This window comes from Archocentrus centrarchus, chromosome 10 (genome assembly GCF_007364275.1).
Source record: "Archocentrus centrarchus isolate MPI-CPG fArcCen1 chromosome 10, fArcCen1, whole genome shotgun sequence".
Lineage (NCBI taxonomy): Eukaryota > Metazoa > Chordata > Actinopteri > Cichliformes > Cichlidae > Archocentrus > Archocentrus centrarchus.
Window position 1 is genome coordinate 8988178 of NC_044355.1, and position 25119 is coordinate 9013296.

The 25119-nt window shown below is 42.9% G+C and overlaps 1 pseudogene; it reads left to right on the forward strand.

Annotated features, from left to right (window-relative positions):
- The window catches only part of LOC115787150 (ecto-NOX disulfide-thiol exchanger 2-like), a 196684-nt pseudogene that overhangs the window by 22237 nt on the left and 149328 nt on the right, over positions 1-25119 (forward strand).

Below are 25119 nucleotides of genomic sequence, written 5' to 3' on the forward strand. Positions count from 1 at the left end.
ATCTGAAACATGTAAGTGACAAATTTGCCAAGATATAAATCAGGAAGAGGCCAAATACTTTCTGACAGCACTGTGTGTTGTGAGCTCAGGGGTATTTTGTTTTGTTTTGTTTTTTTTTCTCAGTCAAATGCTCAGGGATTATAGCAACATTGTCTGCTAATCATTTAGTGTTTAGTGCTGCACAGGAGACCTTGACACTGACAACATCGCAATGGAAAAGCAATGCAAGGGGTTGTGTAAGTACAGGTATTTTGCCACAATGTGTAGGTAAAGAGTATGAAATACAAATAAACAAGCCCAGGATGAAGGCTTAAAATGTGAAGACAGTGGCTAATGTCCTCGTACTCCTTTGAGGTCTGATTGTACAACTCTGGAAAGTTGATCACAGTAGAAATATCTTCCCCTTCTTTGCTGATTCTTGCCAGGTAGACAGCAAATTAGTACAATGCTTTGAGATACATGCTTCAGCGTATTCTACGTGATGCGTGTTTGTGCACGTTTGATTTGCCATTGTTTTCCCTGATGGCCTCACACTGCAGTCTGGGAAAGTAGATGACTTCACATTGCACGGTGTGTTTTGGCCTAGTGGCTCAGTGAAATGAGCTTGAGCTTTTACTGCACCGTTAGAGTGAAAGGTGCCTTAGGCAGCAGGTTAGAATCTAAAAGTAAAAGGCTCTAAATCAGAATGAACTTTTTGGTTTCTGTTTTAGTTTCTTAGCTATAAAAATTATTTAGAACCATGTATTAAGATAACTATACACGTTTTAGCAGTGTAGGACTAATATTGTTCTTTTCTATTATTTGCAGACTACAAGATGAATCCAAACTGCTCCGGTGTCCTAATGGCCCGGTTAAAGTGGCCTGGTGCTTGAGAGATGTTCTATGGCTGCAGCATACAGGTATTATGTCCATGACATGCAAAATTTACACCATTCAAACCATTTCCCTATTTTTAACTTTTTAATTTATCATCTCCACTTTTGAAATAAACCACATTATTAATGGTGTTTTAAATGTAATGTGTGGTTTGTGTCTGCATACCAAAACTTTGCAGCAACACAGGGAGTGTAATCAGACATTGTAAGTACCATTTTTAAAAAAAAAATGATAACACATTGACAACAACAGGAGATGTGTATGATTTACACAGCAGTCTATGGAAATCAGGATTCTCTTAGTACCAGATGGAAAAAATAGACTTCATGAGAGAAATCATGTAGTCAGTGTTCCTTAATACATGTGATAACATAGAAGTCTGTTCAAAAAGCAGGGCAAGTAAGAGATTTTCAAAATACTTCTGAATGTGCCTTTTATTTTTATCAGGACATCCCTATAGATGGTCCTGTAAATCAATCAATTCAGAAATATTTAATTCAATAAAAATGTAAGAGTTTGCCAGTTGGACAAAAAAACAAACAAACTCTGAAACCTCTCATCTGATCTTTCTCTAATTTTTCTATAAATTGTTCACACCTGATCAGGTGTGAACAATTTACAGCTGGCTTCATGAAGCCAGTTGTGGATGGATGGAACAACCAGTTGTGTCCGTGTGTTAAATTCTCACAATATCATCCTGCTGTTATTTGAGTTTTGTTACTTTATCGTGGGTTAGTCTCAAAAACATGTCATCTGTAAAGTCTGCCTACACAAACACCTGTCATGTTCTTATGGTTTGATGCCTTTATGTTTTGTAGTAGATATGAAGCAGTTCATTGTTAGTTGTAATGAGGGGTTGGGGCTAAAAAGGCATTGACATTATTTTGCTTGAAGGATATACACTGTTCAGTGCTGTCTCAGAGGCTCAGGTGCTGCTTGTCTCACAGGCTATTACTACTGGAATCTGCCTTCAGATTTAGCAGCAGATAAGCGTAGTGGTATCTCCTCTAATTGCCTGTTGCCTAAGAACTCCTAACTACTGGAGATGTGGGCTGAATGTAAAACAATTTTCCTGAACTAGATTCTATGCGTGCATTTGGGCACATGCAATTAGAGCCTCGGTCATTTGAATATACTGCAGTGTGTTTTTCTGGCCATGGAATAATTATCTAACCTTGATTATATTCTGCTTGCTTGTGCAGTCATCAGTGCAGTTTGAAATACACCAGTCTATGTAGTTTGCATTGCAGTTCTAAGGCATTAATTGGAATTGTGCCGTCTGTGCTTATGGGCTGCATAAACCTGGAAGCATGGGCTCCAGTTAAACTTACTATTGTCTTTGGTTCTGTTGTATTCATGTCCTAAAAATTAAACTGGTTACAGACTTTATGTCATGTCCTGGGCCGTTGGCCCAGCGTTTTGTGTTAGTTTATTTCCTAGTGTTGTGATATGTCTGCGTCTCTGTCCTGAGTCTGTGCCTGTTCCCCGTGTTTAGTCAGTATGTTCCTTGGTTTGTCACTTCCTGTTTATTTTGACAGTCTGGTTTTCCTGTGCTTTGTGTTCAGCTTTGCTTCCCCTGTGTAATTAGTTTCATTTGCCTCACCTGTTGTTCCCTGCTGTTTCCTCTTGCCCTGATTACCCAGTGTGTACTTAAGCCCTCAGTTTTGTTTTGTTCTCTGTTGCGTCGTTGACGTTGTGTGTCCGTGTGTTCCTGTATTCCTGTGTTCTTGTGTTCCTGTGTTCCCTGTGTCTGCCCATCGTCTCCCTTCCACGGTTTTTGTATTTGTTTTTTCCCCGTTGAAATAAATCCCTTTTATGTTACGCTGACTTCTGGAGTCCTTCGTGTCAGCCATTCCTCGTCCATTTCCTCCCCGGCCATGACAGAACGACGCAACCATACTAAAGACCCTGCAAGCTCCGGCTGCTACAACGGCACTCGCCTGGCGCTGGGGGGACCAGCTTTTTTGAACGGTCCCCGGCGACGCCGCTCACCGCCCCCGCCTAAACCGCAGGTCTGCCGCGTGGGCGGACTGTTTTTGGCGCCGGCCGCTCCCTCACCTGTCACTCCGCTTGCTGGTCCCTCCTTTTCTCAGCAGTCGCCGCAGCCACGGAGGACGAGATACCGGAGGAAGCGGAGAGACGTTTTCCTGGAGCCGGCGCCCGGAATGACTCCAGAGGAGTCATTTTTCCGATTCCTGGGTCACAGGGGTCCTTGGCCTCCCACCACTTCCGCGTCACCACTGCCTGCTGCTGACGGAGGAAGACCAAGCTCCCGGCAGCATCAGAGAGAATCGCCGCGGGAGCAGAAAGAGCAACTTCAGCCCGTCATGTACTCTGCTGCTTCCTCCCTCTCAGAGGAGAGCAGGAAAATTTTGATCCGAAGAGTGGACCGATTATGCTTGGACTTGTTATCTGACCCGTGTAAGGAGGAACAGGAAGCCATCACCACCAGGCTTCAAGACCTGATTGCCAGTTTCCCTTGGCTGTTGGACTCCTTGCACGGGTTAGTGAAAGACTTTGTAATCACCACCCTTCACCTACAGCCAGCACCACAGACCACTGCTGCAGCCTCTCAGCCACTCCTGTCAGTTCCCTTAGCTTTTTCCCAGTGTTCCCAGTCAGCTGTAGCTCCAGCTCCCCCTCAGTCGCAGTGTTCCCAGTCAGCTGTAGCTCCAGCTCCCCCTCAGTCGCAGTGTTCCCAGTCAGCTGTAGCTCCAGCTCCCCCTCAGTCGCAGTGTTCCCAGTCAGCTGTAGCTCCAGCTCCCCCTCAGTCGCAGTGTTCCCAGTCAGCTGTAGCTCCAGCTCCCCCTCAGTCGCAGTCCCAGACCCCTCAGTTAGCTCCAGCTCCCTCTGCTCACCCTGCTCCAGCTCCCTTAGCTCCAGCTTCCCCTGCACCCGTACCTGTTCCGCGGGTGGGGGCAGCCACGGACGGGCTGACCTCTGCACCCGTACCTGTTCCGCGGGTGGGGGCAGCCACGGACGGGCTGACCTCTGCACCCGTACCTGTTCCGCGGGTGGGGGCAGCCAGGTCCAAGCCTTTGCATCGGTCTTCTGTGTTAGCTGCAGCAGCAGGGTCTCAGTCAGCTCTAGCTCCAGTCGCTCTCTCTCGCCTTCAGTCAGCTCTAGCTCCAGTCGCTCTCTCTCGCCTTCAGTCAGCTCTAGCTCCAGTCGCTCTCCCTCGGTTCCCCGTGTCAGCTGTTTTAGTGCCCTCTCAGTCAGCTCCCTCTCAGGCCCCAGTGTCAGCTAGCTCTCACCTCTCTGTTTCCACGCAGCCAGATCTCCCTAGCCCTCAGGCTGCTCCCACGCAGCCAGCAGCGCTGTCTCGCACTCAGTCTGCTCCAGCCCCTGTAGCTCTCCCTCGCACTCAGTCTGCTCCAGCCCCTGTAGCTCTCCCTCGCACTCAGTCTGCTCCAGCCCCTGTAGCTCTCCCTCGCACTCAGTCTGCTCCAGCCCCTGTAGCTCTCCCTCGCACTCAGTCTGCTCCTGCGCCTGTAGCTCTCCCTCGCACTCAGTCTGCTCCAGCCCCTGTAGCTCTCCCTCGCACTCAGTCTGCTCCAGCCCCTGTAGCTCTCCCTCGCACTCAGTCTGCTCCAGCCCCTGTCGCTCTCCCTCGCACTCAGTCTGCTCCAGCCCCTGTCGCTCTCCCTCGCACTCAGTCTGCTCCAGCCCCTGTCGCTCTCCCTCGCACTCAGTCTGCTCCAGCCCCTGTCGCTCTCCCTCGCACTCAGTCTGCTCCAGCCCCTGTCGCTCTCCCTCGCACTCAGTCTGCTCCAGCCCCTGTCGCTCTCCCTCGCACTCAGTCTGCTCCAGCCCCTGTCGCTCCCCCTAGCACTCAGTCAGCCCCAGCTCCTGTCGCTCCCCCTAGCACTCAGTCAGCCCCAGCCCCTGTCGCTCCCTGTCCACTCCGCTCTCAGTCAGTTCCAGTAGCTCCCTCTCAGGCCCCAGTGTCAGCTAGCTCTCAGCCTGCTTCCACGCAGCCAGTCGTCTCCCGGCCTGCTTCCACGCAGCCAGTCGTCTCCCGGCCTGCTTCCACGCAGCCAGTCGTCTCCCGGCCTGCTTCCACGCAGCCAGTCGTCTCCCGGCCTGCTTCCACGCAGCCAGTCGTCTCCCGGCCTGCTTCCACGCAGCCAGTCGTCTCCCGGCCTGCTTCCACGCAGCCAGTCGTCTCCCGGCCTGCTTCCACGCAGTCCCCTGCACCTCGGCTATTCCCCGAGCAGCCCCTGCTGCTCAATAAAGCAGCAGTGTGCCCTGTTCCGCGGTCCCAGCCTACGCATCCGGTGCCTCACTATGTAGGCCCCGTTCAGCCCGTGGGCTCAGCTCACTCCAAGCCGATGGGGGTCTCCGCTCATTCCGAGCCGATGGGGGTCTCCGCTCAGTCCGAGCGCTCCGCGCCAGAGGGCCCCGCTCAGTCCGAGCCGATGGGGGTCTCCGCTCAGTCCGAGCCAGGGGGTCCCGCTCAGTCCGAGCCGATGGGGGTCTCCGCTCAGTCCGAGCCAGGGGGTCCCGCTCAGTCCGAGCCGATGGGGGTCTCCGCTCAGTCCGAGCGCTCCGCGCCAGAGGGTCCCGCTCAGTCCGAGCCGATAGGGGTCTCCGCTCAGTCCGAGCCGATGGGGGTCTCCGCTCAGTCCGAGCCGATGGGGGTCTCCGCTCAGTCCGAGCCAGGGGGTCCCGCTCAGTCCGAGCGCTCCGCGCCAGAGGGTCCCGCTCAGTCCGAGCGCTCCGCGCCAGAGGGTCCCGCTCAGTCCGAGCCGATGGGGGTCTCCGCTCAGTCCGAGCGCTCCGCGCCAGAGGGTCCCGCTCCGTCCGAGCCGATGGGGGTCTCCGCTCAGTCCGAGCGCTCCGCGCCAGGGGGTCCCGCTCAGTCCGAGCCGATGGGGGTCTCCGCTCAGTCCGAGCCGATGGGGGTCTCCGCTCAGTCCGAGCGCTCCGAGCCAGGGGGTCCCGCTCAGTCCGAGCCGGTGGGGGTCTCTGCTCAGTCCGAGCGCTCCACGTCACCCGAGGGTTCCCCACCAGAGCCCGGGGTCGCCCTTCTCCGCCGCCGCATGCCCCGCGGTCGGCCTCCAGTGTCTGCTCCCCGTCGCCGCCGCCGCACGCCCCGCGGTCGGCCTCCAGTGACCCCTCCTCGTCGCCGCCGCATGCCGCGCGGTCGGCCTCCAGTGTTTTCTCCGCGTCTCCGCCGCCGCCGCTGGAAGCACGGTCAGCCTCCGGTGCCTGCTCCCCGTCGCCGCCGCCGCTGGGAGCGTGGTCGGCCTCCAGTGACTCCTCCTCGTCGTCGCCGCCGCCGCTGGGTGCGCGGTCGGCCTCCAGTGACTCCTCCTCGTCGTCGCCGCCGCCGCTGGGAGCGCGGTCGGCCTCCAGTGACTCCCCCTCGTCGTCGCCGCCGCCGCTGGGAGCGCGGTCGGCCTCCAGTGACTCCCCCTCGTCGTCGCCGCCGCCGCTGGGAGCGCGGTCGGCCTCCAGTGACTCCCCCTCGTCGTCGCCGCCGCCGCTGGGAGCGCGGTCGGCCTCCAGTGCCTCCCCCTCGTCGTCGCCGCCGCCGCTGGGAGCGCGGGCGGCCTCCAGTGACTCCCCCTCGTCGTCGCCGCCGCCGCTGGGAGCGCGGTCGGCCTCCAGTGACTCCCCCTCGTCGTCGCCGCCGCCGCTGGGAGCGCGGTCGGCCTCCAGTGATTCCTTCTCGTCCTCGTCGCCGCCGCCGCTGGGAGCGCGGTCGGCCTCCCTCGTTGGGATTTTGCTTTGTGGCCCCTTGGCCTCTGCGGCCTCCTGAACTGTGTGTTTTTTGTTTTTGGATTTCCCACTGACTCCCCTGAACTGTGGACTGTTTTTTCCCCTGCTGTTTTTTGTTTTGTCATAGCTCCTGGACTGTTCCTTGTTTCGACCCCCTGTTTTGGACTGTCTCCGGCCTTGTGCCGTCGCCTTTTGTTCTGGTCCTGTGTTTTTGTTTTCTTCCGGTACGGGTTTGATTTGTTTTGTTCACGCCCTGTGATTTCTGTTTTGCTCCCTGTCTTTGTTTTTGTTTCGGGCCCTCCCTCCTGGTCCCCCGCCTCCCGCCCTTGTCTGGTTTTGTTTTCTGGTTTTGGCCGTCGGGAGCCGGCCTTTGAGGGGGGGGTACTGTCATGTCCTGGGCCGTTGGCCCAGCGTTTTGTGTTAGTTTATTTCCTAGTGTTGTGATATGTCTGCGTCTCTGTCCTGAGTCTGTGCCTGTTCCCCGTGTTTAGTCAGTATGTTCCTTGGTTTGTCACTTCCTGTTTATTTTGACAGTCTGGTTTTCCTGTGCTTTGTGTTCAGCTTTGCTTCCCCTGTGTAATTAGTTTCATTTGCCTCACCTGTTGTTCCCTGCTGTTTCCTCTTGCCCTGATTACCCAGTGTGTACTTAAGCCCTCAGTTTTGTTTTGTTCTCTGTTGCGTCGTTGACGTTGTGTGTCCGTGTGTTCCTGTATTCCTGTGTTCTTGTGTTCCTGTGTTCCCTGTGTCTGCCCATCGTCTCCCTTCCACGGTTTTTGTATTTGTTTTTTCCCCGTTGAAATAAATCCCTTTTATGTTACGCTGACTTCTGGAGTCCTTCGTGTCAGCCATTCCTCGTCCATTTCCTCCCCGGCCATGACACTTTATCTATCTATTATCTAATATATTAGATATGTTATACAAATATTGCCTGTAAAGTTCAGAAATTCTTGTCTCTGACAATTAAATCACAAAACTCACCAGAGATTTGAAGGAAATTTAAGCTTGCAGCACTACTGTACAATTAATGATCATGTATCGAGTGCCAATTCTCCAGTTCCAGTTCTCATCCAGCACACACAGTCAAACTCATTTGCTGAGGATTCAACAATGCTTGTTGCTACCTGTTTTAAGTGTGAGTCATTAACATGAGCTGTTACTGCCATTCATAATCATGTTGAGTGGGAACTTGCCAAAATTAGGCTCTAAAAGGAGGAGTCACAATTTCATTTTGTCGTAGTGTGTGTGTTGGGTGCTTATAGCATGTTATAATTAAATAATGCATCTTCAAAAAGAGCTAAATTTGTTAGTGTCCATAACCACAGCAAGTACTACCTGACACACCTCACGACATGCTCAGTCGCAGTGCTTCACTTTAAATTGGTGTTGTTTTGTGATATTTCCCTATAGACTGAGTAAGTCACCAAACAGAATAAGGTCCAGTACCCCTCTCTCTGGCTCTGTGGGTCAGTAATGCCTTCTGAGTCTAGAGAGAAGTAAGGGTTTTTAGAGGTTTTCAGCCAAGCCAAATATTGCCATTATCTCCCACAGAGCTGCCACAAGTGCAGAATTATTTATTCCCCCAAGAAAGATATTTGGATCCTGAACTCCATTATTAGCTAGATGTTGTGTAAGCCCTCATTTTAATTTTACACATACTAAATTTCCATGTGATACTCAGTAGGCACTGTAGTGTCCTACTTTAATACCCAGTGTGGAAGCAAATGGGTCAAAGCGCCTGTTTTTAACTGGGCACAGAGGAATGTCCGTCACAGTGGCCTTCGGGAAAAACTTTCAAGGTGAAAGATTGGATGAGAGCAGGCACTTTCTTCATGCTGCCAGTTGCTAGTTTTGCATCATAGCAAGAATCATTTTGTCACTGCAAGATATTTTTGGATTTCTGGTCATCTTGTCTCTTAAAAACTCCCACTTGAGCCAGCTGTGAGATGCGATAAGAGCTTTTTCTATTCTTTTTCATCTAAATCATATCCAAAATACTGACACTGTTGTCCCCAAATTTTGCTGAGATCAGCCTGCTCAGTGCTACACAGCGACATGACCATATACACAGTACCAGAGATGCTTGCCGAGGAATGTTCGTCAGGCTCTTACCGGTGATTACTCAAAGCAGCTATTTGACATAGAGAGCAGCCCAGATGCTGCTGTCAGTCTGAAATGGAGAGGATATTACCTGCTATTCAGTTACTGGTGCAGAAATTTTATAGACCAGGCCAAATCACTGGAACTTTGTAATGTAACATACTGATGAACCATTTTCTATCAAGTGCTTTGTGCATTTTTCTACTGCTGTTTTACCTTTCCTGTCTGCTCTGTGATATCTACAATTTAACATTCAAGTGTAAGAGGGTGAAAGGTGCGTAGGAGGAGTAATAGTTGAGGATTACTGCTATGTCAATCCATAAATATGTGACAAAATAAGACCTCCTTTTAAACAAAAGGGACAAACAAGTCCCCTTTGATCTTTTTATGCTGTTGTCTGTGACAGTGGAGGAGAACATCCATCCATCCATTAATGATTTCACTACCAAAGTTGTTCATTTCAGCATGCATTTAATTTACCTTGTTGAAGTTTTATCTTTAATGCAAAAAACAAACAAACAGACAAACCTAAATAAATAAATAAAGCTGTTTGGTATTGCTCAGAAATCTCAATTCTGTTTTACATCACACAGTACCAGTTACGTGTAACTGGTCCCAATTTGCAGCTTGATAACAAGGGATGTGTGCTACTAGTCCAATGAGTTTTAAACATTGCTGCAACTTGCTCATCTGCACCAGAAATATAGACAGTTAAACAAATTAATCATATCTTACTAAAATACACCAAATCTCAGTCAGTCCACAAATTTCTCCTCACACAATCAGGAGTTCAGTACGTACATCTTAGGCCCCCGAAGGTTCTTATCTATATCAGATATTATGAGTTGTTGTTATTATGAGCAGTCACCTACCAAATGGGCTTAAAATTACCCATTTTTAGCATTTATGCACCAATAACATTTTATAAAAGTGTTTTCTTTTAATTTCACATCTAGCATATATCCACAAAACTTAAGTATTATGATATACACTTACTTGCCACTTCATCGGGTATACCTGTTCAACGTCTTCTTAACTGTTCAATGCAACAACTCAATGTATTTAGGCGTGTAGAGAGATGGAAGGTGATTTAAATGACTTTGATGTTTGTTGGTGCCAGACAGGCTGGACTGTGTATTTAAGAAACTGCTGATCTGGTATTTCACCACACAACCATCTCTACGGTTTACAGAGAAGGGTCCAAAAAACCCCAGAAAATATTCAGTTAGTGGTAGTTCTCTGTGCAAAAATGCCTTATTGATGCCAGAGATTAGGGGGAATGGGCAGATGGCTTTGAACTGATAGGAAGGCAACAGTAACTCAAATAACCACTCATTACAACCAAGGTATGCAGAAGAGCATGTTGAACTTTGAAGCAGATGGGCTACAGCAGCAGAAGACGACCCTGGGTGACACTTCAGTCTACTAAGAGCAGGAAACTGAAACTGCAGTTTACACTGGCTCACCAAATTTGGGCAACAGGAGGAAAGCAGAAGACTAGAAAAACGTTGCCTGATCTGACAAGTCTTTATTTCTGCTCCAATATTCAGATAGTCAGGTCAAAATTTGTCTCAAATAATAAGAAACCATCCTGTCCTATATCAATAATTCTGCTGGTGGTGGTAGTATAATGATGTAGTGGATATTTTCTTGTCACACATTGGGCCCCTTATTACCTACTGAGTAATGTTTCTGACCATGTCCATCCCTTTATCACCACAGTGTACCCATCTTCAGATGGCTGCTTCCAACAGGATAGCACACCATGTCAGATAGCTCAAATCATCTCAAACTGGTTTCTTGAACAATGAGTTCAACAATGAGTGACAGTGAATTCACTGTACTCAAATGGCCGCCACAGATGTCAATTCAATAGAGCACCTTTGGGATGTGGTGGAATGGGAGATTTGCATCATGGATATGTAGGCAAGAAATCTGCAGCAACTGTGTGATGGTGTCATGTCAATATGGACCAAAATCTCAGGAATGTTTCCAGCACCTGAAATTAGAAAAAAAACTTAAGTAATGAAGTGGCTAGTCAGTGTATATAATGTATTATTGTTTATTTTATTCCAACAAGCAGACCAAACTGTATTGTAGCATAGGCAACTATTAGTTTTTTTATTGTTGTTATTGTTTTTAATGTACAGCAATTACTTGTTAGTTCTAAGAAGTAACAACGCCACCCACCACTGCGGCAGCCCCAACAGATATCTTGCTCCTATCTCTGTGATGGGAAGCTCTAAACAAGTAAGCTGAGGAGTGATAGCTCTGCGAAGCAGCACAGTGCCACAGAACATTGATTAACAAAATGAGCAGTCGTATCTCAGCTTTGTAAAAGTGAACTGACATCAAAACACATGACCAGAGAAATACATAACCACATTTTTCACAGGCATGTGGTACTGGTATTAGCATTGGTTATTAACAATGTTGATCTTAAATACACACACACTATTTGTATGACAGGCAGTGATTTGCTTCATCCATTAGATTTTATTATTTTTTTTAGGTTTTGAGTATTTCTAGTTGACTGGTCAGAGAAAACTGTCCTTGGTGATCAAGAAATAAAATGAATGGTTTTCCAGGATTGCAGTCATATTATCTTCTCGCCCAAACCAACATGCCAGTCACAGCAGCAGGCTAATATTAACTCTCACCTTTATTTCATTCCATCTCCCTCGGTTTGTCTCATTGACTTTCCTCTGATACAAACACCACACACACACACACACACACACTCACGCGCGCAGACCAATTAGCTCCACTTCGCTCCACCAGGCCCAGTATTAAGCCTTCTTTCACCTCTGTACCCACAGAGAAAAGAACAGGTACAATACAGCTACAATACTCAAAATTCTTTCAAAACAATATTAAGAGAATAATTTTTTTTGACAGTCATTCAAGAACATTTGTTCATGCTAATGAAATCTGCAGCCTCTCAACATCGGTAAATGTGAACCTACTTGCTGAAACTTGTGTGTTGTCACCATTAGGAGCTGCTGTCTACCTTGTGCCAACCTATATTTTGTTATGCTGGAACTGCAAATTATGAAATACTGTATAAGTGGGCAAACTAATACAGTCAAAAATAAATAAATAAATAAATAATACAATTGACATTTGTTTCAGTGACCACATTATGAAACTCACTAATATCCTTTTCTCTCACATTTTCTACAGCAGCAGTTTTGTGATGGTGGTAACTAATTACAATATCTTGAACTCATCTCTGCCTCCAGCCTTTTATATTTTCACAAAGAAGGCTGGGGGTTGAAATTCTAGTAGGCTGAAACGGCTGTTGAAGCACCTACACACACTTCAGCACTCTCTGCCACACCAACACATATTAATGCACAAGCAGTATCTGTGATTTTCATATTTCATGTCTCATCAAAAGTTTGCGGAGCTGCTCTCTTGACAGTGATTGGAGAAGGAGTACTAGGACTGGCTGACTTTCAGTCACAATAAATTTCTCACAAATATGTCTCTGAATGTTTGTGAACAGGTTTACACAAACATCAAACACTTTGTCCTGAACAGTTGTAGGAGTAGTTTGGTCCAATAGGCCCATTTTGAGCCAGGGAAAATTTTGCAAAGGTATGCGTGGTTGAGTATAAAATGGACATTGCCTGCAGTGATTGCACAAACCTTGTCAAATTCTGTCATTTTGAATGGGGAGTGACACAGTGATATGACACATTTGTCTGAGTTTTTTTGTTTTTTTTTTTGTTTTAGTTGAATGTAAAAGCTTTGCTGCTAATAACTGTACTTTTTTTTTTTTTTTGAGCCAATCAAAAAAAAAGTGTGATTAGTTGTCTTTGGGTTGTCACTCCTGCGAGTCTGAGTAAATCTCCATGAAGTTGAACAAGCAGTATGGTGGCTCAGGGGTTAGTGCTATGTATGTTGTCCTGAATTAAATCTGAGTGACTCTCTCCCACACAGGGAGAGAGTCACTTGTCTCACATTGCTTTGAAGCTAACGGTTAGTCGCTAGCGATATTCCAGGCTTTGGTTGTCTGTGACTGGTATCCTGTACTCTCATTGGTAGTTGTTTCAGTCGATTGCCTTGAAGTTGATCTTGGGCCTTGCTGATTTGCATCACCAGCATTTTTTTTTCCACCTGTAGTCGCTTGAAGTCACAGGATGTCATTGACTTTCTACGGTCTCTGATCACCATGTTGCTGTGAATTGCTCTCTATTTGAACCCAGCTGTAGAGCTGGAGTTGGCGTTAGCGTTACTAAGAGCAACATGCAAATGTCCAGACATATGTGCTAAAATGGTTGGTTATGTCACTTTATTCTTACACAGCCTACATACAGCTGTTTGTTTTCCACATCAAAGTGCTGCAGAGCCACACTGGTTAGTACAGCTTCTTTTTCTTACTGTACAGCCTTACTTGTTTACATCTTCATGTCACAAAGCGAGAGATGCATTGTGCCAACTGTTATTTTTTTTGCTTTACAAAATGGAGGTGTTTCCAACCAAAAGCAACCTCTGTATTTTTTGACCTGATAGTCTATAATGTGTATATTGTGTATAGTATATGCTGTAAAAATAGAGACAATTTGCAGCTTTTGGCAACACAGGTTCCAATTTGTTTTCTTTTTTTTTTTTTTTAATTGTATCAAACCCCTGAGAGACCAGATGTGTCTTGCACAATTAAAAACTAAATTTGGTTTGAAAATGTTGCGTATACCATGTAGATTTAGAATCTGCAACTTAAAAGAGACATTTGTCCTGCAGTTTTTCCCCCATTCAAGTTTTTTTTTTTGTCAGCTGACAGAGCAACAGAAGATTTCCTACTTGTTTACTTCCGCTGATAATCTACTAATAGGACTTTTCTTCTCTAATCACAATGTCACTCTCATGCCTGTCAGTCTTAGTAGAATAATGTGGCTCAGAATAAAATGTGGGTTACTGCTTGAAGTGAGACTGCAAAGTTCATGACATGAACATTTAAGTTGAGTACCAGTAGAATAAATTGTCACTGGGCTTGTATGAACTGTGATAATGGGTCTGATATGTAATTTCTGAGTGATTCAAATTCTTTACTTTTATTGGATCTGTTAAACACAGTGACACATTAATTTCACTTTGTGACATGTTCATTACTGCGTGAAATGCTCTCTGAAATGAAATATTGGTGCCACCAAATTATGTGTCCGTGCCACTAATGGGAAAATGTCAGTCGCGGCAGGAGCAAAAAATAGAGCTCTTTGGAAGTTTTGCTTTCAAGCGACTCGTTGCCTGGTTTAATTGCAGTGTGGTTTACTGCAAAACCTTACTGCTTTCAGAATTTGTCAGAGTTTGGAGAGCAGATTTTGCATAAAGTATTTTCATGCCCACACTTTAAACCAGAGGCTGTTGCTTATCCTTTGTAGATTTTTTTTTCTTCTTGTGTGTGTGTGTTTTTCTGATAACTGACACCAGTTTTTACCGTTTGAAAAATCAAACCTTGACATTAGCTCAGAGGCTTTATTGCAGTTCTATACAGCTTCTGTTGTATTTAGGCCACATTACTGTCACTGAAAGAATGCTTGTTTGTTTTGCAGTACCAGTCAAACATCATGAAATACAGTATCTCTCTTAAGTGACATGTTTAATCAAATCCACTTACAAATCATTACAACCGTTAAAAAAAAATTACATCACTGATTTCCTTACATAACAGGTCATCCGGGTCATGTTAACACAGCAATTCTTTTGTTTAATTCTCACATATTGAGAAGTTTCTCTGTCGGCTGAAGAAGTCTGTGCTGTTCGCTGGGATATTGTCAGTTGCTCACTCCAGGGAAAGTTTTATAGGGAATAAGAAAGCAGCAGGACATAGTGACTCTTTTTTTCCCTTCTTTCCCTTTTTACGATGGAATTGTCACACAGAGCTGCCTCCCGTTGGTCTCCGTCTCTGTGCTTCTGGGCAGTCCTGGTGTAAATTATTTTCCTGAGTATAAATAGGCTGACAGTCTGGCAGGACCAGGTGGTCTAATCTGCCAGTTCAGAGACTTGCTCTCTGCCTAGCAAGGTTGCATGGCAGTTGTTTGTCCCCACATTAGCACTGACCATATTCCCCAGAGATGGGCTGGTTCTTGTATACGGATGCAAAGGTGGCTTCAGGGATATTTGTGAAGTTTTCTATACTTAAGAAACACCTTATTTTTCATTAAATGGAAGTCATAATATCATTTGTGTTCACCTAGGTTTTGAGAGTTTGTTGATTTTATGTTTAATTTTACAGTGAAAAAAAGAATGTATTATTTTATTAAGTTATGGCTGTAAAAGCTAAATGCATAGGGTCTGCTCGTGTGTCCTAAGACCATTTTTTTTTTATTCCCCTTTTCACAGCGCAAACTGCTCGTCATTCATGTCAAATAAACTGAAAAGTAGCTTCACTTAGTTTGTGAAGGTACTGTCTATCTGTATCTAATCTTTTGGTACTTTTGGGAAATTGTTCAAGGAAAGACTTTGAGAGCATTCAATTATATTTCTTTGCACCCAATGCCTGCCATCTGGAAGCAGTATGGCTGCTGAATATTGAGCATAACAAGGTTTTCCCTTCGTGACAGTTTTGGAGCAGCAGCAACAACAACAACCATCGTTACTATGTGGTTAGTACAATCTGTCTGCCTCAGTTTTTCTTTTCTTTTTTTTTTACTTCATGGTATACAGTAATCATTGGACAAGTTTTCCCAGTTTTGACTCCATCTTTGGTGTTTTAGTTAAAACTGGTTTATTTTATTATTTTGCTATGATGATCATAGCATATATATGTATATTATGTCTGTATGTACCCTATTTTCTCCTTATTGGGTGGGGCAGTCTCATTTTGCGCAAACATCGTCACACATACAGTAATTATTTATTTTTTTAATGATGTATTATAAAGAATTTTGTTTGAGTCACCACTGGAATATGGCATAAAGAATTGGAAATAAAGTCCTTAAATATCACAAACATAGACAACAGTTCATTCCAGTAAAGCTGAAGACCGTCAGGACTGCATGAACCCTATGGCAAATACTGCTAAATTTTATGTAAAACTTTATTTTTAATTTAAAATGTTTTGTAGGTGTTGCAACATATGATGTCTTGCTAATACATGTACTGCCTGTAATGCGATTACTTTGAATCATACAATGACTGTATGATGAATGTATATATCCTTCTGCTGTTAAGTCTTTATAATCAAGGTTTTGTCATCTGACTGTATACAGTGGTATAAGGAATATATTAGGAATCACAAGTTAAATAAACGATGCATGTATGTACCATACGTGAGCGAAGGAAAAAATCACCACTAGTGTGAAATGTTTTAATGAAGTGCAATACAACTCTGATACCAATATCAGTTATTTCCCATTGTAACTAAATGTTAATAGGTAGCCATCCCAGTCAAACTTTTGCCCCCCTCATTCTTTCTTGTCCCTGTGTGGCCTGTTTCCATCTCCTCTGCCACCATTTTCACCCATTTTCAGTCCCATCAGAAGTGCCAACATGTCACCAGCAGCACTAAAGTCTAATAGCTATGGGAACATTTTCTCTGACACCTGCAGCAAACATGAAGCCTGCTGGGCTGCTGGGAGAACAGAGGGAGGTTTATCTGGGATGGCAGGCCTCGCCTCCACTGCCATGCCAATAGAGGCAGCAACACAGAGCTTGGTGCTTCACAGCCAGATAAGGCCCCCAGACAAAGAAGCACTGCAGCTAGACCCCACTCACTACAATGGAGAAAAGAAAATAAGATGTATGACTAATAACCCTCGACAGTTTGCTCCAGTTAGATGTTATACTTTAAGTCTCTGAATTAGTATTCAGTGTTAAAGCTCAAAGTATTCGTCACACAAAACTACAGTTTCTCATTGTCAGTCTTAGCTAAATTTACATTGTGGGTACTGTTGAGTTAAACTTCAACAGTACAGACTTAAGACAGAACTTAAACTCTTATTTAATCCTGTGTTGGAATTGACTTGCTCTGGCAGGCACCAAGGTCAAAAAGGTCTTACACATAATGACTATATGTGAAGCCCCTGATTAATATTTGCTATCTTATCCATTTATGTAAATAGCCTAGTGACTCTGTTATTTTATACTGACAACTGATGAATAGACTCATGAATGTGAATATGTAGCATGGCCAAAGATTATGCTTAAGAAAAAAAGTATATTTCATGTTGTTTAAAGTTTTTTCTTTGCACATAATACTAGTCACCTGAATTTAGTTTTAATACTTACCTTTTTTGGGCGGGTTTACGGTAGGGATTGGAAGAAACCATTAACTCTTCAGTTAACTCTTTTCAGTGACCCATGTCTAACAGCCATATACATGTTCTCTTTTGCCCTCTGCTGCAGTAAGTGAGAGAACATAAATACAGTGATTAAACTAGATTGTGTGATTCAGTAATGATGCACGGCCATTCCTCGCTCTCTGTATTTAAAAAAATAAATAAATGAAAGAAGCACGTCACCTGTAGGCAGTACTGTTTTGGTGATGATATCACTGGGTCATATCTAACAATATTTTGACAGGACCTAAGCGTTCAGTGTATACTTGCAAAGATTGTAGCCTCTTATTAACAAAAGAGATCAATTTCTATTGTCAAAATGCTGAACACCAGAAATTAACTTCAAAATATGGGCACAGATTATTTCAGTTTTCCACATGCAGGAAGCTTGAATAAGCCCAAACCTCCTTAGACAACCATTTTGCAGTATCCTTAGTCTACTTTATTTTTACTGCATGTGAAGTGCACCTTGCCTGGGGTTTGACTAAAGCCACATCTCTGGACTGGGAAATCAGCTCTTTGTTTAGCTACATATGACAGGCAATCACAAAGTGCCACAATCTGTCTACAAAGGTTAGTCTTGTCACTCATGTCGCTGTTAAGGATATAGCTTGTCTTTACCTTTAAAAAAAGACGGTTTTTTTCATAGTATGCTTTTTGTTCTTTTTTGTCCATTGTCTATTTATCTTGTCAGCTTTGCTGCATTTAACAGTATATCACTATACACTTTAAATTCACCCAACTGCATCTGTCTTCTGTCATGTCATCAGTAAGCATTAGTGACCCTGGGCATTGGTTTAGCTCAGTGGTTGAGCGGGCACCCACATTCCACAAGGCCAGATGCAGCGGCCTGGGCTAGATTCTGACCTGAGGCCGTTTGGTGTGCGTCTTCCCTGCTCTCTTTCTCCCTCTTTTCCTGTCTCCCCTTCTATGAAATAAAGGTGAGAAAAGCCAAGTGGAAAAAAAAAGCCATTAGTGAGCCTGTGGAAGTCATGCTAGCCCATGTGCCACACTGCCTCCACCATGTTTTAAAGCTGATCTTGTATGGTTTGGCCCATAAGCAGTTCTGTGCCTTTTTCACACTTTTGTTTCTCTGCCAGTGTTGTACATGCTGAGCTTAGTTTTATCTGTCCAAAAACTGCTGTTACATAACTGCTCTGGTTTTTATTATCACCTTGCAGTGAATCTTCTGCATTTTATCTTTTGAAGTCTTTTCTTTATAGTACAGAGTGTTGTCCACTTTGCTGGATGTTCTGAGGGGTTTTTCTTTATCATACAAAGGTTCCTGCAATTATCCACCGCTGCCTTCCATGCATGTTCAGGCCTTCTGAAGTTGTGAGCTTGCTTTTTTTTTTTCCAGAATGTACCAAGCTCTTTATTTGCCCAATTCATTTTTTTTGGATTTGATTTGTTCGTGCAGCCTAAGGATGGTCTGGTTCACTTTCCTTTGACCACATGTTGCATGTTCACAGCGACAGCTTCCAAATGCAAATGCTACTCCTACGAAAAAAAAACTCCAGAGCTTTGACCTGCCTGCTTTCTGAAAAAACAATGAAGATGTAGCACACAGCTTTGAGTAGAACAGCTTTTGACTCTTTGCCCACTTACATTTGAGCCCCTGAAAATAGGGAGCTGTATAAAAATGCATGTAGTTCCTCAAAGGTTAATTTAATATTTTGTTCACCTCACTGAATTAAAGTAATTTGTATCTTGAATGTTTAGTTTTAAATCAATTGTGGTGACATACCGGCACAAAATTATGATAGGGGTTAGAAAAGACATGGTGTTACATAAAGTAAATTGGCTAAAGGACAGTAACATGCTTGGACATAGGGTGATTTTTTCAGAAGAAAAGCTAGAGAGGGATTCACCAAACTCACCATTCACTGTTATGGGCTGCAATTTAAGATGAACATTTCTCAATGTAAAATTGCTTGGAATTTAGAGATTTCATCATCTGCGGCAGATAATATTCAGAAATTCAGAAAATGTGGAGAAATCACTTTACACAAGAGACAAGGCAGAAAACCAATATTGAATGGCTGTGATCTTCAGACCCTTAGGCGGCACTACATTTAAAACAGACACCATTCTGTAGTGGAAATCACTGCATGGGCTCAGGAATGTTTTTGAAAGCCATTGTCAGTGTGCACAGCGTGTCGCTGCATCCACAAATTTGAAGTTAAAACTCTACTATGCAAAGATAAAACCATGCACAATACAAATAAAAATTGAAAAAACTATTCAAGACCACCTTTTTATGATAGATTGAGTTAAATTGGAAAACTTTTTTTTTTTGGATAATTTAATATTTGATCTTTTTCACAAATTAGTTGGACTGTGTGGGTTTTTGGCCACACATATTTCAAAAGCCAGCATCCATGATGGTATAGGGGTGCATTAGTGTACATGGCATGGATAACTTGCATTTCTGTGCATGTAAACATCCATCATATAATGAAATTTACACAGTAAAAGATGTGTAGGTTTTAGTGAACCATTTTCTAATAATACTTTAACTCTGGTAAGAGATCATCTTAAAATGTCTAACCTTTTTAGCAACGTCCACATATAGATGTGTTTTTTAATATTAAAGTGACTTTCTCAGTCTTTACCTGTCTAGTCCAGACCTGTCACATACTTATTTAACTTTATTTTTTAAAAAGGAGACCCTGAACTGTTGAGCTGTAAAATTCCATATCAAGCAACAACGTCAAAACATTTTGCTTTCAAAACCACAGCAACTGTCCTTCTCAGCTCACAAGGCTAACAGTGTTCATAAATGATATTGCTTTTGGAAAAATATATGGTCTTTCTTAATGTGATGGCAGCAACACTTCAAAAAAGTAGGAACAGAGGGATAAAGATCAGTTAATCCTTTATCAATTACACAATTTTCAATTAAATATATACTTTACAATGAACTGGATTTTTTTTTAATTTCATTTTGCAGTGTTCCAAATCTAATGGCAAATGTAATGGTTTTTTAAATTATTTTGGGGCTTTTATGTTGTCAATGCCTTATGAAAAACGGACAAATTATTCACTCACTTTCCTTTAGGGGAAATAATTTGGCATGATTCATCTTATGTGACCAAAATCTTTGCTAAAAGCTAAAAGAGAAAATAGAGCCGTTTGGATAATTCAGGTTTTTTTTGTTATTGTTATTTATTGTATATGTCGGCATAAATATTTGTGCTTGCCTGGCAAGAAATTAACTCTGTCACATTGGCCCTAGACAATAGCAGGCAGGAATTGCTGAGCGTAATGTTGCACTCTGGGAACAGTAAAGTCATTTCGCTCCAGCAGACCACTTAATAGCTTTGGCTGATGCAGAGTTTGGAAATCCATCAGTCAATTGGGCCAGAAGGAGATGAGCAGTCTTGAGTGTCAGTATGCTTAGTGTTTGAGCAAACAGGTAGCAGGAAAATTTAGTTGGCCTCATTATGAGCTTGAATCATGTACACGCATCTAATGTTTTTTTTTAATTATAATTATCCGATGACAGCCAAGACTGCCTTGATCTGGCATCATGGTGGGAATAAGGAACAAGAGCATCAGGAGTGACAATAGATAGTTCTGAGTATTTTCTGTTTAGTCTGCCATGGTAGAAAACAATCAGTGCGAGAGCATGGCTGTAGGTGATCAGCTAAGCGATTATGTTTACTGCGCATTCTTTCACAAGTGAATTTTAGACTTCAGCTTCAAAGGTAGCAGAAACAGATATGTCATATTAAAACAGTGGAAATAAAGAGTTGAGCTCACAAACCTGTGGAGACACACGTGTTCACTGACTATAATTGAGCCGCAATAGGCAAAAAGAGAATGGCCATAAAAAGGTTTTGTCTGTAACTGGTTTATAAGGAGAAAGGTAACTTGAGTTCATTGTTCTTTAATGTCAGCAAACACTGATAGTCGACTGTATTGCCAGCCGTTACAATTATTTATCTATTTTAATTTAGTGTTGCAGCTTTGATTGCAGCCATGTTATTGCCTGAACTCTTTAAAATATGTGAACGATTGCAGTCTTGATTTTCCCACTCAAGCAGGTTTGAAAATATTTGATTCTGTCAGAGACCAAAAAAGCTTGCAAGCAGGGGTATTACCGCACATGTGAAAAACCTAAGAGTGCCTTCTTTGACACCATTGGGAGCTGCATAAAATCTGATGAGCTTCCTCAAGTCATGTCACTTGAGGCAGTGTTGGTTAGGTCTAAAGGCTGAAAGTAGGGGGGAAAAAATCTCTGGGTGTGGAGTTAAAAAGAAGTGTGTGTGTACTAGACCTTCCTAGCCTGCTTCATTTCTCTGCTTGAGGCTAGCAGCTGGAGGCTACATTAGCTGCTACTTTTATAACCGACCCAAATCCCTGAATGAATTGTCCAAGGTCAGCTTGCATTTCACGGTAATATACCGTATTCTGGCTTGAAAAATAATAGGTGAAGCAAAACGTGTCTGAATTTTGAGTGTTCATATGTGCAGAGTACCCTGAAAAGTGTGTATACTACTAGCTTTCTGACAAGTATTCCACAAGTTCTCTGTCATTTATAGATACAAAAATTAAATAAATAAGTAAAATGCCTGGGAGTCATTTCAGACAGTGAACTAAATGAAAATAGCTGTTAATGAGGAGAATAGTCATGATTATAGAGAATTTTTTAGCACAAAACACAGCAGTGTTGCATTGCTGTGGAGTTAAATATACAATTAAATATACTGCAGCTTCATTTCAATCTCAATTGGCACTGGAATTCAATTGATGGATTTCACAGCAGGTAAATGGAAGAGTTGCATAAAGCTACGAAAGATATAGTCAGTGAAATAATAAAAAGCTGAAGCAGTGTTTTTACCTTGCTTGGTTATATAAATAAATCTCTAATGTAGGCATTTGCACTATGTTGGCCCTGAATGTAATTGTCAGCAAAAATATATTGTCACCAAATAAGAGTATATTATGCTTATGCCAGTTTAACTGAATGCAGTGAAAATCCTCATATAAAGTTGCTTGATTGATGATGACTTTGGAAACATTGTGTTTTTATGTAACTGTTTAAAAAAAGCTAATTGTTTTAGGATCTTACTATAAGATAAAAGAAAATCTCTGTCTGACTGTGTGTTTGCTTGTTTCTTTGTCCACAAACTCCTCCTAGACTCGGCCCACTGCTACATCTTAGGCCCCTGAAGGTTCTTATCTATATCAGATATTATCCTGTCATCACGTTGTCTACCAACCACCTAGCAGTGGGCTAAAATTACCTGTTTTTAGGATTTATGACACATTTGAAAAGCATTGTCATTTTTATTTCACAACAATAACATTTCATTTATATCAGCAAAAGTTGAATTATACAGGATATATTATGATGCCATCATGCTGCCTGGCAGCCTCCAGCAGTGTGCTAAAATGACTTGTCTTTATCCTTTATAGACCTAAAAGACCTCATGAAAGCATCCTTTCTTTTCAGTTTTATTCCAGTAATACCTTAATATCCACAAAAGTTGGTCATCTGTCTAGCTACTGCCTAGCAACAGGCTAAAATGACCCCTTATTACTATTAATAAACAACATAACACAATAATGCACATTTTTAAAAAAGGTTTTTTTCAGTGCGATTAAGCCAAGAGCGCAAACAACCCAAATAATATGAGCATGTACTGGTGAAAATTCATGGGGAAAAAGCGAACTGAGTGAGGCTTTTAATGAGGAAAAAAGGCCATCATTTGCAACACAAAATCAGACAAGAGCATGCAATTATAGGTATACTATGTATGCTATTTATACTTTTGTAATTAATAATTGTGACAGATTCTATTGGTGGTTCTGAGGTTGTATTTCTAAATACTTTTTTTTTGCTTTCAACATGTACTGTTTTGCATGAAGCCAGGGCTTGCTCTGACGTTATTGGTCAATATGATCCACACTGCAAGCAGACTAGAGATGAAAGCTTTAATACCAAAAATCTATTTCCTTGCCTACAGATTCTGGTCAAGTTCATACGCATGCATCTTTTTATAGACCATGTTAAGATAAGTAGAAATGTCAGGGTTGAGTGTGAACGATTTGTTTGATAGATTAACTTGCAGAGACAGTTGGAATGACTTGTACGTATGTATTTCTTAAGATGTGGATTATATTTTTATGTTTCAAGTGTTATTTCTCATTTTAAGTATTAATTTAAAAATAATTGTTTTTCACAGTATTGTGATGTAATGTTATAGACTAAATGACTCATTTCAAATTAATAAAAATGTAAATACTTAATTATCATAAGCCAGAGTCCAAGTGAATTGGATGGAACACTATGCAACTCACTTTATCCTATCTCTTCACTTAATGTGCCAGTATGCTACTTAGTTTTTCTTTAGTCCTGAGCAGCTCATACCTCTTATCAGAGGCAGCTTTGGGGTTGAGACAAAGTAATTAGCTGTTGGAGAGGTGCCTGCATTTTGGAGCATAACAGACCCAGCTTTTTAGCCCAAGGCTGTGTTCTGGTGAAGGCTTGAAGGGAACACAGTGGACCAGCTGAATGAGGATGCCTCCTCATAACTAATATTAGGCTAACTGATAGAAATATTTTAATGCTACAAGTGGCAGCCAGATTTCGATCACTGCCGGTTGTGGAGCCCTTGCAGTAAAAAAATGCATCAACAACGATGAATGTTCTGGCTCTGGCAAGAACAGGCATTGTTAAAAGTGACACAGTGCACACTGAGCTTTCACTGCATGAGAAGTAATTTAGGACACAGATTATTACATCTATCTTTCCTCTTAATATCACTTTAATGTCAATTAGTTTGACAGAGCTAATAGAATCACAAAATTTACTTTTTGTAGTACATAATGAATTCCACTGCCTGTGGTCATTGATTCAGCATCCCACACACGCAGTGTTGTAATACCAAACAACATCCTCCTCAGGGGCAATGAGTCTGTTTTGGTCGCCTAAAACCATTCCAGTTATTGGCACTCTCACTACAGAGAGTTTCCAGTTTATCAGATGAGTTAGTCAAAGGTTTTCTAGTTTCAAAATCTTTTAGTAACCCAATTTCCTGTTGCGAAAGAGAGATTGCTGTTTAGAATTTCATTCTCAGCAGATGCTGTTGACCAATTCACAAGCATTTCCCTCCATGATATGAGTTATTTACTATTATAGTGGCTGTGAGGTCTACAACAGAGGCATTGAGACGGATGAGTTAAAGACACAAGGATACATCACTGTTGTTGCTGTTTTTGCCTGTCTCATCCTTTCTTCTCTCTACACATGCCTTTAGCCTGCCTGCTACCTTTCTTTCCTGATTTAAGTGCTTGTGACAAGGAGAGCTGAGCACCATCTAGCCTCTTACATGTAAGCCTGCTTTTTTAAATCTGTATTTACTTGGAGCTGCTTGAATCTAAACCTTTGCTCTTTTCTACCAGCAGTTTGCTACACAAGTTGCTCATTTCAGCTAGGAATGTGTTTTGTAACCAATTGCATGCTCTGCAGTCAAACTTTATTGAATACCGCACCCACTCAGAGATAGTTTTAAGGATTTTCCTTTAAAGGCAAAAGCCAACACTTTTACAGGATGGAGACTGAAGGTAATTAAAAAGACCTGGGAAACAACACAGCATTGTTCCTCTTTATTGCCAAGTCTAGTGTTCAGTCTTTGTTCTAATTTTCTTAATGAAATTCCCCTTTGTCATACTTTAATTACCATGATAAAACTAATGGCACACACTTGAGATATCATTTAGAGTTGGTTGTAAAAGGGAAACTAATCCACAAAGTAATAATTTAGCCACCTAAACAGTTGTCTGCCTCTCCAGTTGATCATTTCCCCCCTTTTTTAAATAAATTGGTGCTTCTTTTTGGCACTAATAAATGATATCCTGGGCTCAAGCTCGCCATGTCTGCGAGTGGTTGAAAGAAAATGATTTCCCCAACCTCCTCATTGGCCATGAATGCAAAGACAGCACGTGTCTATGGCTGCTAAATAACGCTCGCTGGCTCTCAGCCCACTCGTAAATTATGGAGTGAAAGCCTCTCCCAAGACTGCCTTTAGTGAAACAGTTCAGTCAGTAAGGTTGTTTCCCATAACAACTGGCACAGCTGTCAGTTAAGAGTTTTGTGGTGCAGAGACCAGGACTTTGTTTACAGATTATG